This window comes from Electrophorus electricus, chromosome 10, assembly GCF_041902795.1.
Source record: "Electrophorus electricus isolate QZ-2024a chromosome 10, ASM4190279v1, whole genome shotgun sequence".
Lineage (NCBI taxonomy): Eukaryota > Metazoa > Chordata > Actinopteri > Gymnotiformes > Gymnotidae > Electrophorus > Electrophorus electricus.
In genome coordinates, this window is record NC_137506.1 from 7,388,057 (window position 1) to 7,404,479 (window position 16,423).

Below are 16,423 nucleotides of genomic sequence, written 5' to 3' on the forward strand. Positions count from 1 at the left end.
TCACAGGCCATTTTCATATCTGCCAGAGCAAGTATCATTACTGCTGGATATATATATATATATAAATATATATATATATATATATATATATATATATATATATATATATATATATATATATATATATAGATATATATATATATAGAACACAGATTGTATATACTACATAATTCCTACAGGAAATATAAAATATAATATATATAGTACTATACATTACTTACTCTTGATGGACCTGTTATGCTCCTCCTCCTCCTGCTGTTTCTGCAGGAGCTTTGTCTCCTCCTGCTGCTTGTGTTTCAGCATCTCCTGAAGAACCTGCAGCTCCTTCTGCTTCTGCCACCTCAACTCCTTCAGCTGCTCCAACAAACTGTTCTCCAACTCCTCCTTCTCACACCGCAAACACTCCAATCGGGCCACAGGCCCCACTACTGACACAGAACCACACACACACACACACACACACAGAGACAAACAGAAACACAGACAGACATATGAAATTAGAAAGCCATATAGTGTAGAAATAGATTGATGTTATTCAGGGACCTCATTTATAAAACTTTGTGGATTCCAAAGTGAAAGTGTGTGTATTCTGCACAAATAACAGGAAATGGCATATACCCACCCAAAAATTTGATTTCTAAAGCCTCGACTATGAATTATTGGGAGATAGAGGCGACAATGCAGCGCTAAAGACAAAAAAGGAATTTTAACCACAGGTATGAGTGGTAGCAGCAGCAACCGCAGGTGTGAGTGGCATTATATTTACATTTACCCTCCACATCCTTTGTGTCTGTGTATTCGTCCTCGATGCGTCCAGCACACCATCTCCAGAAACACCTCATTTTTCCTCTGTCCTCTTCAGTGTCTTTCCACAGACTGATCTGTAAAGGTGTTGATGGGATTCCCCTCACGTGTGACATTGGGCCACAGGACATATGGGGTTCTAAAGTTCCAAGAGTGTACATGAGTTGTTTTTCTTTGAATTTCCTAATTTCATTGCTGCCATAGCAACAACTGGCAATGCAAACAGATGTGTCATTAATGCAGTGACTCTACCTCAACCTGGATTGATTAACCATGTACGGCTCACCGGAGACTGTGATACATATAACATCCCAAAGTGTACTTAATTCTGAGCAAAATCTAACTAGCCTCATTACTGCTGAACTATGAGGGGCCATTTAGGGAGAAATCAGGGAAACACTACTTGTACATACATATGAAACATTTTCACATAGCCTACTACTTACATTTGTGTATAATAATTTAAACGTGCATATATACGCACTTGCCCACTCAATCTCTGGTGCGTAAACATAGAGTTGCACTATGCTTATGTTGGTATGGGGGTGTCTGTGTGTATATAACAATTTTCAGTGCGCCCAGAAGTCATTTCATTGTAATTTCAAGGCAGATATTTCACATGTGTACAGTGTGTATAATAGACAGAGGATGACTGTTGAACTATTAAAACTCCGTCAACAGCAGTTTTTAATGTTGAGGTTTTTTTCTCTCTGTGTAAAATTACATAATTTCTGCTGTTTCAGAAGTGAAGGTTTTGCGTGCTCTAAATTTTCATCATGCCAATGCACAGAGGTTTTGGTATGGAGATTTTATCCCGATCTATAGGAGCAGGTGTAATGGACTATAAAGTTGACGAGAAAGAAACCATCAGTTTCGCCGCCGTTTATGTCCATAGATGCTCATATTACCAAAAATACTACTGCGCTGATTCTTAGAGGACAGTTGATTTGACCGGATGTCGCAGCAGTACGGCCGACTACTCCTGATCATAACATTCATTGCAACTCAGCCATTTTTACGATTGAGGTGCTCACACGACAACACGTGATCTTGCACCTTTTATGTGTTTTAAAATGCAGCAGCGAATTTTCCTCTAACGCTTTACTGAACTCTGTGAGCGGAGTAATTTCTTCCACTGTGTTGAAATGAACAGGTGTCTGTTAAGTACACTTTAAATAGAAAATAAAGACGCAGACTCAGAATTAATTGAAGAGAATAGTCAGTCCCATGTTTATTCTGAGCTCAATGTTACAAACGAAGCATAGTCTGGAATATGTCGAACAATCACACAAAGAACACACATTTTTTATACAGTTTTCAGAACTGATTATGTAATTGCCCCACCTTCTTTACATACTAGTGTTTGAAATCTCCACCACAATGTTCAAACATACATTATTCAATATATGCAAATTGAAGCTTGACACCATTATATCCCTTTGGAAGATTTTCCTTTTTTTTAAACAAAGATGATCTCAACTCACACCACCAAACACCTGCAAGATGATGTTGCTGGTCAGTATCACCCCGTGGTAAGATAATAAACCTTGTTTAGCCACAGAACTCTCAAAGAGGCTTTCAAGTCTATTAAAAACTTAGATCTTTTGCAACACTATTGAAGGTATTTCTCACAGGAACAGTTCAGCGTACTCTTCCTTAGACTTGTACAGAAGCCTTGAAACCCCCTCCATCAGAGCCTCTGTTCTGCACGTACAGAATCAAAAAGGTCTCTGACCTTAAGATATCCCAGAAACATTATTCATTTTTTGCTTTCAAACTCAGTCTTGCACAACTCTGCACCTATTACAAAGAGCTTCAAAGCCTTTTATAAACGTTATTACCTCAACAGGAAATAGATTTTGGAAAAGAACAAACATGTCTGGAAGATGTTCAGTGCTCCCAAAGTGAGAAATATATACTGTATATCAGTGTTCACACAGAGGATTTGGAAAGGACTGTGGACATATACACCTACCCTTTTCTTGTCCAGTTGTTTGGCGAGCAGATAAGTAATGAACTACATTTCAAAAGCATTTGTGCAGAAGCCACTGTTCAAGTGCCTCTCTGTGCAGTGAGGATACATTTCGTAAGGCAGCGCGACTTCCACAAAAGTTTAAGTTCACGGAATTCAAAGTACAGAGCGCAATTACACAATGACATCTAACCATAACGTAAAAAAGGGGACTATCTCATTCATTTTTCAGGAATGCTATGTAAAGGTTTATGAATTATACTTAGAAAAGTAAAACTATTCAATGATGAATTCTTTTAAGTACAGATGCCAAAACAGAGGGTTGAACCCAGGACCTTTAGATCTTCAGTCTAATGCTCTCCCAATTGAGCTATTTCAGCTAATTTACAATAATATGGTGTGTATTCAGAAAATGACTTTACCACTGTGAAATCCATAGACCGGTCAGGCAGGACCATAAACCTTTTTTTAATAACAAATGTAAGTCTAGTTTTATCCCTCTTACAACTTTTATTTCACTGTTTATATTTTACACTGTTTTATCGGTTTTTATGTTGTATGATTTTATTATCCAGTGTTTTATCTTTACGTTTGTAATATTTTTTTATCATGATTGTGTGTTGTTCAGTCTATTATCCTCATCTTCTATTCATAGTGAACCACAATTGCTGCAAACATCCTCTTCCTTTCCTCCCATTCTTTTCCTTTCTCATCTCTTCCTTCTCCTTACGTTCTTGGGCTTTTTTCAGCTCCTTCTGGCGTTTTTCTGCCTCCTTGGCTGATTTTCTTTGCTCTTTGGCTTGCTGCTTCAGCAACTGTTTCTGATTCATCTCCTCCAACATTGCGAACAGTCTCATCACCCTCTCCCGGTGCTCCCGTCTTTCCTTCCATTCCTTTTCCAGTTTCTTACGTTCTTTAATTTCCATTCGCTTCTCTTTTTCTATTGCCTTTCTCTCCTTTTCTCTGACTTTTTCCTCTGCTTTTTCGATCTTTTTCAGAATGTTCGACAGGTTTTTATCCATCTTCTTTTTCAGGGCCGCTTCACTTGTCTGCTGGATTCCATCCTGTTCTTCCTCCATAAGAACAGCCTGCAATTTCTCCACTCCCAACTTAAACTGGGAAATCCAGCCTCTCTGAGGGAACAGATACCAATTAATTAACCTCTTAACCAACAATTAAGCTCTCCTATTCATAACAGCCCAGACAACTGCTGCCACACACTCTAAAAGCTTGCTGTCATTGTGACTGCTTAGACTGCTACCTGTACACCTAACAAAAATTAATGTTTCATATTGCAGAGAAAAGATTATGCTTACATGGTACATAGAATGTTATTAAAATGACTTCATTCTGGTTACCATGACATTAAGAATGGGATGCTTTGAAAATACCAATTCCAGACAAATAAACAGAAAAGTAGAGATGATGCATAAAATGGCTTCTGTATGAAAATATCTTATCATACATTTACTCACATCTGCAGGAGATGTTGCCACATCTCTCTCCTTCTTCAGAGTCTGCTGCTCCTCCCTCATCTTACTCAGCCACTCTCCTGGCTTTGCCTCATCCGCAGCCTTGTGGTGTCCCATGTGGAACAAGGGGCAACTCAAACTGCGATGAGGGGGAATGGTGCCAACATCTATATTGTTGGTTTCAGTATCCTCCTGCAAAACAGCAATGTGCTTTGACCTCTGATACCAAGCTCTATAGGAGGGTGTCCAGCATGTAAATTGTATCTAAAAAGGTGTGAACTTGCTGCTACTAACCTTAAAAGCATGCATTCTGTTTTGCCAAAAATCCCGTCAGTTTAAAACCTGTGGAACATGGTAAACAATGTTAGTTTTCAGCTCATGAGACACAGCATTGGAAATACCCAAGACAATTGCCAATAATTGCCCTACATTTGCCCTAAACCATAGATGCAATTTACACTGTCCTCACCACTTTGTGAAATACATGATTTTGTCCCCACAACTTCTTGAAAGTGTATTAACAAAATATTTGTATTTCTTTCACAAGTTTGTTTTTGCTTCATTTATTAAATATAATTCGATTAATGTGTTGTTTTGGTGTATAATCCTATTATGCTTTTAATGACAATCAGAACACGTTCGTGCTGATATGTTGTCACGCTAATAAACGCAGTACAACTGACGTTTCTTGAATTATGGTTCAATCAAAATAAATAGAAAACAATTTTACTACAAAAAAAAAAAAAAAAAAATATATATATATATATATATATATATATATATATATATATATATATATATATATATATATATATATATATATATATATAAAAAACCATAGTTTTAGTTTGGAGAAGTGGGCAAGACGGGAGTCGAACGCAACTACACATTTAGTGCTTTATTGGGCAGAATAAAGACTAGATAAAACAATCCAAAACACGATAGGCCAAAAGGCAGGAACCGTACGAACAGGGATCAAACGCGCTCGCTGTACCAAACGAAACTTCGCAAATGGAATACCAAACAAGAGGCTTTATATGCGAACATGAATCAAGGTAATAAAGGGCAGGTGTCGTTAGATGTCCGGGGATTGGGAGCGACACGGTGCCGATACTCCTTGTGTTGTTCAACGCCGATGACAGACTTAAGCAGTGTGTCCATAACACCTTTCATAAACTTGTTTCAGTCGGAGTTCATTTCTTTTCAGTAAACGCGCGTGCCCGAGGATTTGATGTCTTAAAGGGACGTGAACTTGAGGGGCGCCAGAACTGATTGGACACCCGCTCTGAATTCTTGTCTCCATGGATCAGTTGCACCAATTGGGATTAATTGCTAAACTGGTAGAAGCTAAAAGATCATTTTCATAGACAAGTTTACGCCTGTTGCACCAAGACCAGTAGCGACGCACGCGCCTATTTAAAACGTGTAATGACCGTTGCTAAGTAATTTGCGCTGCTACTAAGCAAAATTGTTACTGGTACTCACTTTGGCAAGACAGTCCGCTATTTCCTACCAGATTACAGACTAAAGAGGAAAACAAAACCCGCCGACAGTGAAATACATAAATCAATCGAATTATATTCACACAAACCACACATTTATATATGGTCAACTTGCCTATCTTTGCAATGACAGTCTGGCTAATGTTAGCTAGCTGGATAGCTAGAGAATTAAAATTAGACTATGACCAAGTTATCTAGCCGCAGGCCTTTCCCTCTTGTATAGTGCTATTCTCTTTCACAAACTTGCCCTTATTGTGAGAGCAAAAATGGCATCTGGAAATTGTGTTTACCTTGTATTTCCTAAGATGTGACAGTAAATATACCCCCAGGTATTGAATAATATAAGAAATTTACGAGCATAATTAGCTAATATTAATTTATGTATACTCACCGTCAGTGAACGTTCCTGTCTCAACTTGGACACGTTACAAATTGTTTAAAAGCTTTGTATGTCGTCTAGTTAAATGACCGTATCTATTTGTAGCCGAATAGTGAGGACACATGGCAACATTGTGACGTCATAATACCGTGTGCAATGGAAGGCGCTTATAATAGGACTCTACTAATTTCACAAGAACGTCAGTTAATTTCACGGACCTATTTTATAAAAAAATTATTTCATGAATTTTAGGATACAAATTAATTTTAGGCTACATTTCATGGCATTTATTAAATAACACTGAAGAAGCTTCATAGTTAGGATAGCCACTTAGACTCACTAGGCCTGCCATGCTAAGCCCTGTACTGGCTTTAGTTTAGCATGGAACTGCAAATAACTTCCAAAATATAACCGTGATGTTTGTAACGACGAAATGGCTTTTTAAAATCAAAAGCAGGAATATTTATGAAAAATAAATCCACATTATTGCAGGTCAAAAATGCACGTTACTTTTAGGAAATCCCCAGCAGGTTGTTCTCATTTGACCTTTTTCCATAGCAACAGAAAAACTGCTATGAGGTTTATCATTAAACCCTGCCCCGTTCACATAAGGCATGTCATATATAAAATAAATAATTTACTCGGTGGGGAATTATACCGTGTGGTTCATAGATTTTCCCCACATTCCAGTAATTTTATTAAGTACACTTTAAATAGAAAATAAAGACGCAGACTCAGAATTAATTGAAGAGAATAGTCAGTCCCATGTTTATTCTGAGCTCAATGTTACAAACGAAGCATAGTCTGGAATATGTCGAACAATCACACAAAGAACACACATTTTTTATACAGTTTTCAGAACTGATTATGTAATTGCCCCACCTTCTTTACATACTAGTGTTTGAAATCTCCACCACAATGTTCAAACATACATTATTCAATATATGCAAATTGAAGCTTGACACCATTATATCCCTTTGGAAGATTTTCCTTTTTTTTAAACAAAGATGATCTCAACTCACACCACCAAACACCTGCAAGATGATGTTGCTGGTCAGTATCACCCCGTGGTAAGATAATAAACCTTGTTTAGCCACAGAACTCTCAAAGAGGCTTTCAAGTCTATTAAAAACTTAGATCTTTTGCAACACTATTGAAGGTATTTCTCACAGGAACAGTTCAGCGTACTCTTCCTTAGACTTGTACAGAAGCCTTGAAACCCCCTCCATCAGAGCCTCTGTTCTGCACGTACAGAATCAAAAAGGTCTCTGACCTTAAGATATCCCAGAAACATTATTCATTTTTTGCTTTCAAACTCAGTCTTGCACAACTCTGCACCTATTACAAAGAGCTTCAAAGCCTTTTATAAACGTTATTACCTCAACAGGAAATAGATTTTGGAAAAGAACAAACATGTCTGGAAGATGTTCAGTGCTCCCAAAGTGAGAAATATATACTGTATATCAGTGTTCACACAGAGGATTTGGAAAGGACTGTGGACATATACACCTACCCTTTTCTTGTCCAGTTGTTTGGCGAGCAGATAAGTAATGAACTACATTTCAAAAGCATTTGTGCAGAAGCCACTGTTCAAGTGCCTCTCTGTGCAGTGAGGATACATTTCGTAAGGCAGCGCGACTTCCACAAAAGTTTAAGTTCACGGAATTCAAAGTACAGAGCGCAATTACACAATGACATCTAACCATAACGTAAAAAAGGGGAATATCTCATTCATTTTTCAGGAATGCTATGTAAAGGTTTATGAATTATACTTAGAAAAGTAAAACTATTCAATGATGAATTCTTTTAAGTACAGATGCCAAAACAGAGGGTTGAACCCAGGACCTTTAGATCTTCAGTCTAATGCTCTCCCAATTGAGCTATTTCAGCTAATTTACAATAATATGGTGTGTATTCAGAAAATGACTTTACCACTGTGAAATCCATAGACCGGTCAGGCAGGACCATAAACCTTTTTTTAATAACAAATGTAAGTCTAGTTTTATCCCTCTTACAACTTTTATTTCACTGTTTATATTTTACACTGTTTTATCGGTTTTTATGTTGTATGATTTTATTATCCAGTGTTTTATCTTTACGTTTGTAATATTTTTTTATCATGATTGTGTGTTGTTCAGTCTATTATCCTCATCTTCTATTCATAGTGAACCACAATTGCTGCAAACATCCTCTTCCTTTCCTCCCATTCTTTTCCTTTCTCATCGCTTCCTTCTCCTTACGTTCTTGGGCTTTTTTCAGCTCCTTCTGGCGTTTTTCTGCCTCCTTGGCTGATTTTCTTTGCTCTTTGGCTTGCTGCTTCAGCAACTGTTTCTGATTCATCTCCTCCAACATTGCGAACAGTCTCATCACCCTCTCCCGGTGCTCCCGTCTTTCCTTCCATTCCTTTTCCAGTTTCTTACGTTCTTTAATTTCCATTCGCTTCTCTTTTTCTATTGCCTTTCTCTCCTTTTCTCTGACTTTTTCCTCTGCTTTTTCGATCTTTTTCAGAATGTTCGACAGGTTTTTATCCATCTTCTTTTTCAGGGCCGCTTCACTTGTCTGCTGGATTCCATCCTGTTCTTCCTCCATAAGAACAGCCTGCAATTTCTCCACTCCCAACTTAAACTGGGAAATCCAGCCTCTCTGAGGGAACAGATACCAATTAATTAAGCTCTTAACCAACAATTAAGCTCTCCTATTCATAACAGCCCAGACAACTGCTGCCACACACTCTAAAAGCTTGCTGTCATTGTGACTGCTTAGACTGCTACCTGTACACCTAACAAAAATTAATGTTTCATATTGCAGAGAAAAGATTATGCTTACATGGTACATAGAATGTTATTAAAATGACTTCATTCTGGTTACCATGACATTAAGAATGGGATGCTTTGAAAATACCAATTCCAGACAAATAAACAGAAAAGTAGAGATGATGCATAAAATGGCTTCTGTATGAAAATATCTTATCATACATTTACTCACATCTGCAGGAGATGTTGCCACATCTCTCTCCTTCTTCAGAGTCTGCTGCTCCTCCCTCATCTTACTCAGCCACTCTCCTGGCTTTGCCTCATCCGCAGCCTTGTGGTGTCCCATGTGGAACAAGGGGCAACTCAAACTGCGATGAGGGGGAATGGTGCCAACATCTATATTGTTGGTTTCAGTATCCTCCTGCAAAACAGCAATGTGCTTTGACCTCTGATACCAAGCTCTATAGGAGGGTGTCCAGCATGTAAATTGTATCTAAAAAGGTGTGAACTTGCTGCTACTAACCTTAAAAGCATGCATTCTGTTTTGCCAAAAATCCCGTCAGTTTAAAACCTGTGGAACATGGTAAACAATGTTAGTTTTCAGCTCATGAGACACAGCATTGGAAATACCCAAGACAATTGCCAATAATTGCCCTACATTTGCCCTAAACCATAGATGCAATTTACACTGTCCTCACCACTTTGTGAAATACATGATTTTGTCCCCACAACTTCTTGAAAGTGTATTAACAAAATATTTGTATTTCTTTCACAAGTTTGTTTTTGCTTCATTTATTAAATATAATTCGATTAAATGTGTTGTTTTGGTGTATAATCCTATTATGCTTTTAATGACAATCAGAACACGTTCGTGCTGATATGTTGTCACGCTAATAAACGCAGTACAACTGACGTTTCTTGAATTATGGTTCAATCAAAATAAATAGAAAACAATTTTACTACAAATATATATATATATATAAAACCATAGTTTTAGTTTGGAGAAGTGGGCAAGACGGGAGTCGAACGCAACTACACATTTAGTGCTTTATTGGGCAGAATAAAGACTAGATAAAACAATCCAAAACACGATAGGCCAAAAGGCAGGAACCGTACGAACAGGGATCAAACGCGCTCGCTGTACCAAACGAAACTTCGCAAATGGAATACCAAACAAGAGGCTTTATATGCGAACATGAATCAAGGTAATAAAGGGCAGGTGTCGTTAGATGTCCGGGGATTGGGAGCGACACGGTGCCGATACTCCTTGTGTTGTTCAACGCCGATGACAGACTTAAGCAGTGTGTCCATAACACCTTTCATAAACTTGTTTCAGTCGGAGTTCATTTCTTTTCAGTAAACGCGCGTGCCCGAGGATTTGATGTCTTAAAGGGACGTGAACTTGAGGGGCGCCAGAACTGATTGGACACCCGCTCTGAATTCTTGTCTCCATGGATCAGTTGCACCAATTGGGATTAATTGCTAAACTGGTAGAAGCTAAAAGATCATTTTCATAGACAAGTTTACGCCTGTTGCACCAAGACCAGTAGCGACGCACGCGCCTATTTAAAACGTGTAATGACCGTTGCTAAGTAATTTGCGCTGCTACTAAGCAAAATTGTTACTGGTACTCACTTTGGCAAGACAGTCCGCTATTTCCTACCAGATTACAGACTAAAGAGGAAAACAAAACCCGCCGACAGTGAAATACATAAATCAATCGAATTATATTCACACAAACCACACATTTATATATGGTCAACTTGCCTATCTTTGCAATGACAGTCTGGCTAATGTTAGCTAGCTGGATAGCTAGAGAATTAAAATTAGACTATGACCAAGTTATCTAGCCGCAGGCCTTTCCCTCTTGTATAGTGCTATTCTCTTTCACAAACTTGCCCTTATTGTGAGAGCAAAAATGGCATCTGGAAATTGTGTTTACCTTGTATTTCCTAAGATGTGACAGTAAATATACCCCCAGGTATTGAATAATATAAGAAATTTACGAGCATAATTAGCTAATATTAATTTATGTATACTCACCGTCAGTGAACGTTCCTGTCTCAACTTGGACACGTTACAAATTGTTTAAAAGCTTTGTATGTCGTCTAGTTAAATGACCGTATCTATTTGTAGCCGAATAGTGAGGACACATGGCAACATTGTGACGTCATAATACCGTGTGCAATGGAAGGCGCTTATAATAGGACTCTACTAATTTCACAAGAACGTCAGTTAATTTCACGGACCTATTTTATAAAAAAATTATTTCATGAATTTTAGGATACAAATTAATTTTAGGCTACATTTCATGGCATTTATTAAATAACACTGAAGAAGCTTCATAGTTAGGATAGCCACTTAGACTCACTAGGCCTGCCATGCTAAGCCCTGTACTGGCTTTAGTTTAGCATGGAACTGCAAATAACTTCCAAAATATAACCGTGATGTTTGTAACGACGAAATGGCTTTTTAAAATCAAAAGCAGGAATATTTATGAAAAATAAATCCACATTATTGCAGGTCAAAAATGCACGTTACTTTTAGGAAATCCCCAGCAGGTTGTTCTCATTTGACCTTTTTCCATAGCAACAGAAAAACTGCTATGAGGTTTATCATTAAACCCTGCCCCGTTCACATAAGGCATGTCATATATAAAATAAATAATTTACTCGGTGGGGAATTATACCGTGTGGTTCATAGATTTTCCCCACATTCCAGTAATTTTATTAAGTACACTTTAAATAGAAAATAAAGACGCAGACTCAGAATTAATTGAAGAGAATAGTCAGTCCCATGTTTATTCTGAGCTCAATGTTACAAACGAAGCATAGTCTGGAATATGTCGAACAATCACACAAAGAACACACATTTTTTATACAGTTTTCAGAACTGATTATGTAATTGCCCCACCTTCTTTACATACTAGTGTTTGAAATCTCCACCACAATGTTCAAACATACATTATTCAATATATGCAAATTGAAGCTTGACACCATTATATCCCTTTGGAAGATTTTCCTTTTTTTTAAACAAAGATGATCTCAACTCACACCACCAAACACCTGCAAGATGATGTTGCTGGTCAGTATCACCCCGTGGTAAGATAATAAACCTTGTTTAGCCACAGAACTCTCAAAGAGGCTTTCAAGTCTATTAAAAACTTAGATCTTTTGCAACACTATTGAAGGTATTTCTCACAGGAACAGTTCAGCGTACTCTTCCTTAGACTTGTACAGAAGCCTTGAAACCCCCTCCATCAGAGCCTCTGTTCTGCACGTACAGAATCAAAAAGGTCTCTGACCTTAAGATATCCCAGAAACATTATTCATTTTTTGCTTTCAAACTCAGTCTTGCACAACTCTGCACCTATTACAAAGAGCTTCAAAGCCTTTTATAAACGTTATTACCTCAACAGGAAATAGATTTTGGAAAAGAACAAACATGTCTGGAAGATGTTCAGTGCTCCCAAAGTGAGAAATATATACTGTATATCAGTGTTCACACAGAGGATTTGGAAAGGACTGTGGACATATACACCTACCCTTTTCTTGTCCAGTTGTTTGGCGAGCAGATAAGTAATGAACTACATTTCAAAAGCATTTGTGCAGAAGCCACTGTTCAAGTGCCTCTCTGTGCAGTGAGGATACATTTCGTAAGGCAGCGCGACTTCCACAAAAGTTTAAGTTCACGGAATTCAAAGTACAGAGCGCAATTACACAATGACATCTAACCATAACGTAAAAAAGGGGAATATCTCATTCATTTTTCAGGAATGCTATGTAAAGGTTTATGAATTATACTTAGAAAAGTAAAACTATTCAATGATGAATTCTTTTAAGTACAGATGCCAAAACAGAGGGTTGAACCCAGGACCTTTAGATCTTCAGTCTAATGCTCTCCCAATTGAGCTATTTCAGCTAATTTACAATAATATGGTGTGTATTCAGAAAATGACTTTACCACTGTGAAATCCATAGACCGGTCAGGCAGGACCATAAACCTTTTTTTAATAACAAATGTAAGTCTAGTTTTATCCCTCTTACAACTTTTATTTCACTGTTTATATTTTACACTGTTTTATCGGTTTTTATGTTGTATGATTTTATTATCCAGTGTTTTATCTTTACGTTTGTAATATTTTTTTATCATGATTGTGTGTTGTTCAGTCTATTATCCTCATCTTCTATTCATAGTGAACCACAATTGCTGCAAACATCCTCTTCCTTTCCTCCCATTCTTTTCCTTTCTCATCGCTTCCTTCTCCTTACGTTCTTGGGCTTTTTTCAGCTCCTTCTGGCGTTTTTCTGCCTCCTTGGCTGATTTTCTTTGCTCTTTGGCTTGCTGCTTCAGCAACTGTTTCTGATTCATCTCCTCCAACATTGCGAACAGTCTCATCACCCTCTCCCGGTGCTCCCGTCTTTCCTTCCATTCCTTTTCCAGTTTCTTACGTTCTTTAATTTCCATTCGCTTCTCTTTTTCTATTGCCTTTCTCTCCTTTTCTCTGACTTTTTCCTCTGCTTTTTCGATCTTTTTCAGAATGTTCGACAGGTTTTTATCCATCTTCTTTTTCAGGGCCGCTTCACTTGTCTGCTGGATTCCATCCTGTTCTTCCTCCATAAGAACAGCCTGCAATTTCTCCACTCCCAACTTAAACTGGGAAATCCAGCCTCTCTGAGGGAACAGATACCAATTAATTAAGCTCTTAACCAACAATTAAGCTCTCCTATTCATAACAGCCCAGACAACTGCTGCCACACACTCTAAAAGCTTGCTGTCATTGTGACTGCTTAGACTGCTACCTGTACACCTAACAAAAATTAATGTTTCATATTGCAGAGAAAAGATTATGCTTACATGGTACATAGAATGTTATTAAAATGACTTCATTCTGGTTACCATGACATTAAGAATGGGATGCTTTGAAAATACCAATTCCAGACAAATAAACAGAAAAGTAGAGATGATGCATAAAATGGCTTCTGTATGAAAATATCTTATCATACATTTACTCACATCTGCAGGAGATGTTGCCACATCTCTCTCCTTCTTCAGAGTCTGCTGCTCCTCCCTCATCTTACTCAGCCACTCTCCTGGCTTTGCCTCATCCGCAGCCTTGTGGTGTCCCATGTGGAACAAGGGGCAACTCAAACTGCGATGAGGGGGAATGGTGCCAACATCTATATTGTTGGTTTCAGTATCCTCCTGCAAAACAGCAATGTGCTTTGACCTCTGATACCAAGCTCTATAGGAGGGTGTCCAGCATGTAAATTGTATCTAAAAAGGTGTGAACTTGCTGCTACTAACCTTAAAAGCATGCATTCTGTTTTGCCAAAAATCCCGTCAGTTTAAAACCTGTGGAACATGGTAAACAATGTTAGTTTTCAGCTCATGAGACACAGCATTGGAAATACCCAAGACAATTGCCAATAATTGCCCTACATTTGCCCTAAACCATAGATGCAATTTACACTGTCCTCACCACTTTGTGAAATACATGATTTTGTCCCCACAACTTCTTGAAAGTGTATTAACAAAATATTTGTATTTCTTTCACAAGTTTGTTTTTGCTTCATTTATTAAATATAATTCGATTAAATGTGTTGTTTTGGTGTATAATCCTATTATGCTTTTAATGACAATCAGAACACGTTCGTGCTGATATGTTGTCACGCTAATAAACGCAGTACAACTGACGTTTCTTGAATTATGGTTCAATCAAAATAAATAGAAAACAATTTTACTACAAATATATATATATATATAAAACCATAGTTTTAGTTTGGAGAAGTGGGCAAGACGGGAGTCGAACGCAACTACACATTTAGTGCTTTATTGGGCAGAATAAAGACTAGATAAAACAATCCAAAACACGATAGGCCAAAAGGCAGGAACCGTACGAACAGGGATCAAACGCGCTCGCTGTACCAAACGAAACTTCGCAAATGGAATACCAAACAAGAGGCTTTATATGCGAACATGAATCAAGGTAATAAAGGGCAGGTGTCGTTAGATGTCCGGGGATTGGGAGCGACACGGTGCCGATACTCCTTGTGTTGTTCAACGCCGATGACAGACTTAAGCAGTGTGTCCATAACACCTTTCATGAACTTGTTTCAGTCGGAGTTCATTTCTTTTCAGTAAACGCGCGTGCCCGAGGATTTGATGTCTTAAAGGGACGTGAACTTGAGGGGCGCCAGAACTGATTGGACACCCGCTCTGAATTCTTGTCTCCATGGATCAGTTGCACCAATTGGGATTAATTGCTAAACTGGTAGAAGCTAAAAGATCATTTTCAGACAAGTTTACGCCTGTTGCACCAAGACCAGTAGCGACGCACGCGCCTATTTAAAACGTGTAATGACCGTTGCTAAGTAATTTGCGCTGCTACTAAGCAAAATTGTTACTGGTACTCACTTTGGCAAGACAGTCCGCTATTTCCTACCAGATTACAGACTAAAGAGGAAAACAAAACCCGCCGACAGTGAAATACATAAATCAATAGAATTATATTCACACAAACCACACATTTATATATGGTCAACTTGCCTATCTTTGCAATGACAGTCTGGCTAATGTTAGCTAGCTGGATAGCTAGAGAATTAAAATTAGACTATGACCAAGTTATCTAGCCGCAGGCCTTTCCCTCTTGTATAGTGCTATTCTCTTTCACAAACTTGCCCTTATTGTGAGAGCAAAAATGGCATCTGGAAATTGTGTTTACCTTGTATTTCCTAAGATGTGACAGTAAATATACCCCCAGGTATTGAATAATATAAGAAATTTACGAGCATAATTAGCTAATATTAATTTATGTATACTCACCGTCAGTGAACGTTCCTGTCTCAACTTGGACACGTTACAAATTGTTTAAAAGCTTTGTATGTCGTCTAGTTAAATGACCGTATCTATTTCTACCTATTTGTAGCCGAATAGTGAGGACACATGGCAACATTGTGACGTCATAATACCGTGTGCAATGGAAGGCGCTTATAATAGGACTCTACTAATTTCACAAGAACGTCAGTTAATTTCACGGACCTATTTTATAAAAAAATTATTTCATGAATTTTAGGATACAAATTAATTTTAGGCTACATTTCATGGCATTTATTAAATAACACTGAAGAAGCTTCATAGTTAGGATAGCCACTTAGACTCACTAGGCCTGCCATGCTAAGCCCTGTACTGGCTTTAGTTTAGCATGGAACTGCAAATAACTTCCAAAATATAACCGTGATGTTTGTAACGACGAAATGGCTTTTTAAAATCAAAAGCAGGAATATTTATGAAAAATAAATCCACATTATTGCAGGTCAAAAATGCACGTTACTTTTAGGAAATTCCCAGCAGGTTGTTCTCATTTGACCTTTTTCCATAGCAACAGAAAAACTGCTATGAGGTTTATCATTAAACCCTGCCCCGTTCACATAAGGCATGTCATATATAAAATAAATAATTTACTCGGTGGGGAATTATACCGTGTGGTTCATAGATTTTCCCCACATTCCAGTAATTTTATTAAGTACACTTTAAATAGA

At 37.9% G+C, this 16,423-nt stretch overlaps 3 non-coding genes across 3 annotated transcripts; all 3 read right to left on the reverse strand.

Moving 5' to 3' along the window:
- Window positions 1–3,083: 3,083 nt before the first annotated feature.
- On the reverse strand, window positions 3,084–3,156 carry trnaf-gaa (transfer RNA phenylalanine (anticodon GAA)). Its single transcript has one exon. It is a non-coding gene; the product is annotated as a tRNA-Phe (tRNA).
- Window positions 3,157–7,946: 4,790 nt separating this feature from the next.
- trnaf-gaa (transfer RNA phenylalanine (anticodon GAA)) lies at window positions 7,947–8,019 on the reverse strand. The gene has a single exon. It is a non-coding gene; the product is annotated as a tRNA-Phe (tRNA).
- A 4,711-nt stretch (window positions 8,020–12,730) lies between these two features.
- Window positions 12,731–12,803, reverse strand: trnaf-gaa (transfer RNA phenylalanine (anticodon GAA)). Its single transcript has one exon. It is a non-coding gene; the product is annotated as a tRNA-Phe (tRNA).
- Window positions 12,804–16,423: the final 3,620 nt, after the last annotated feature.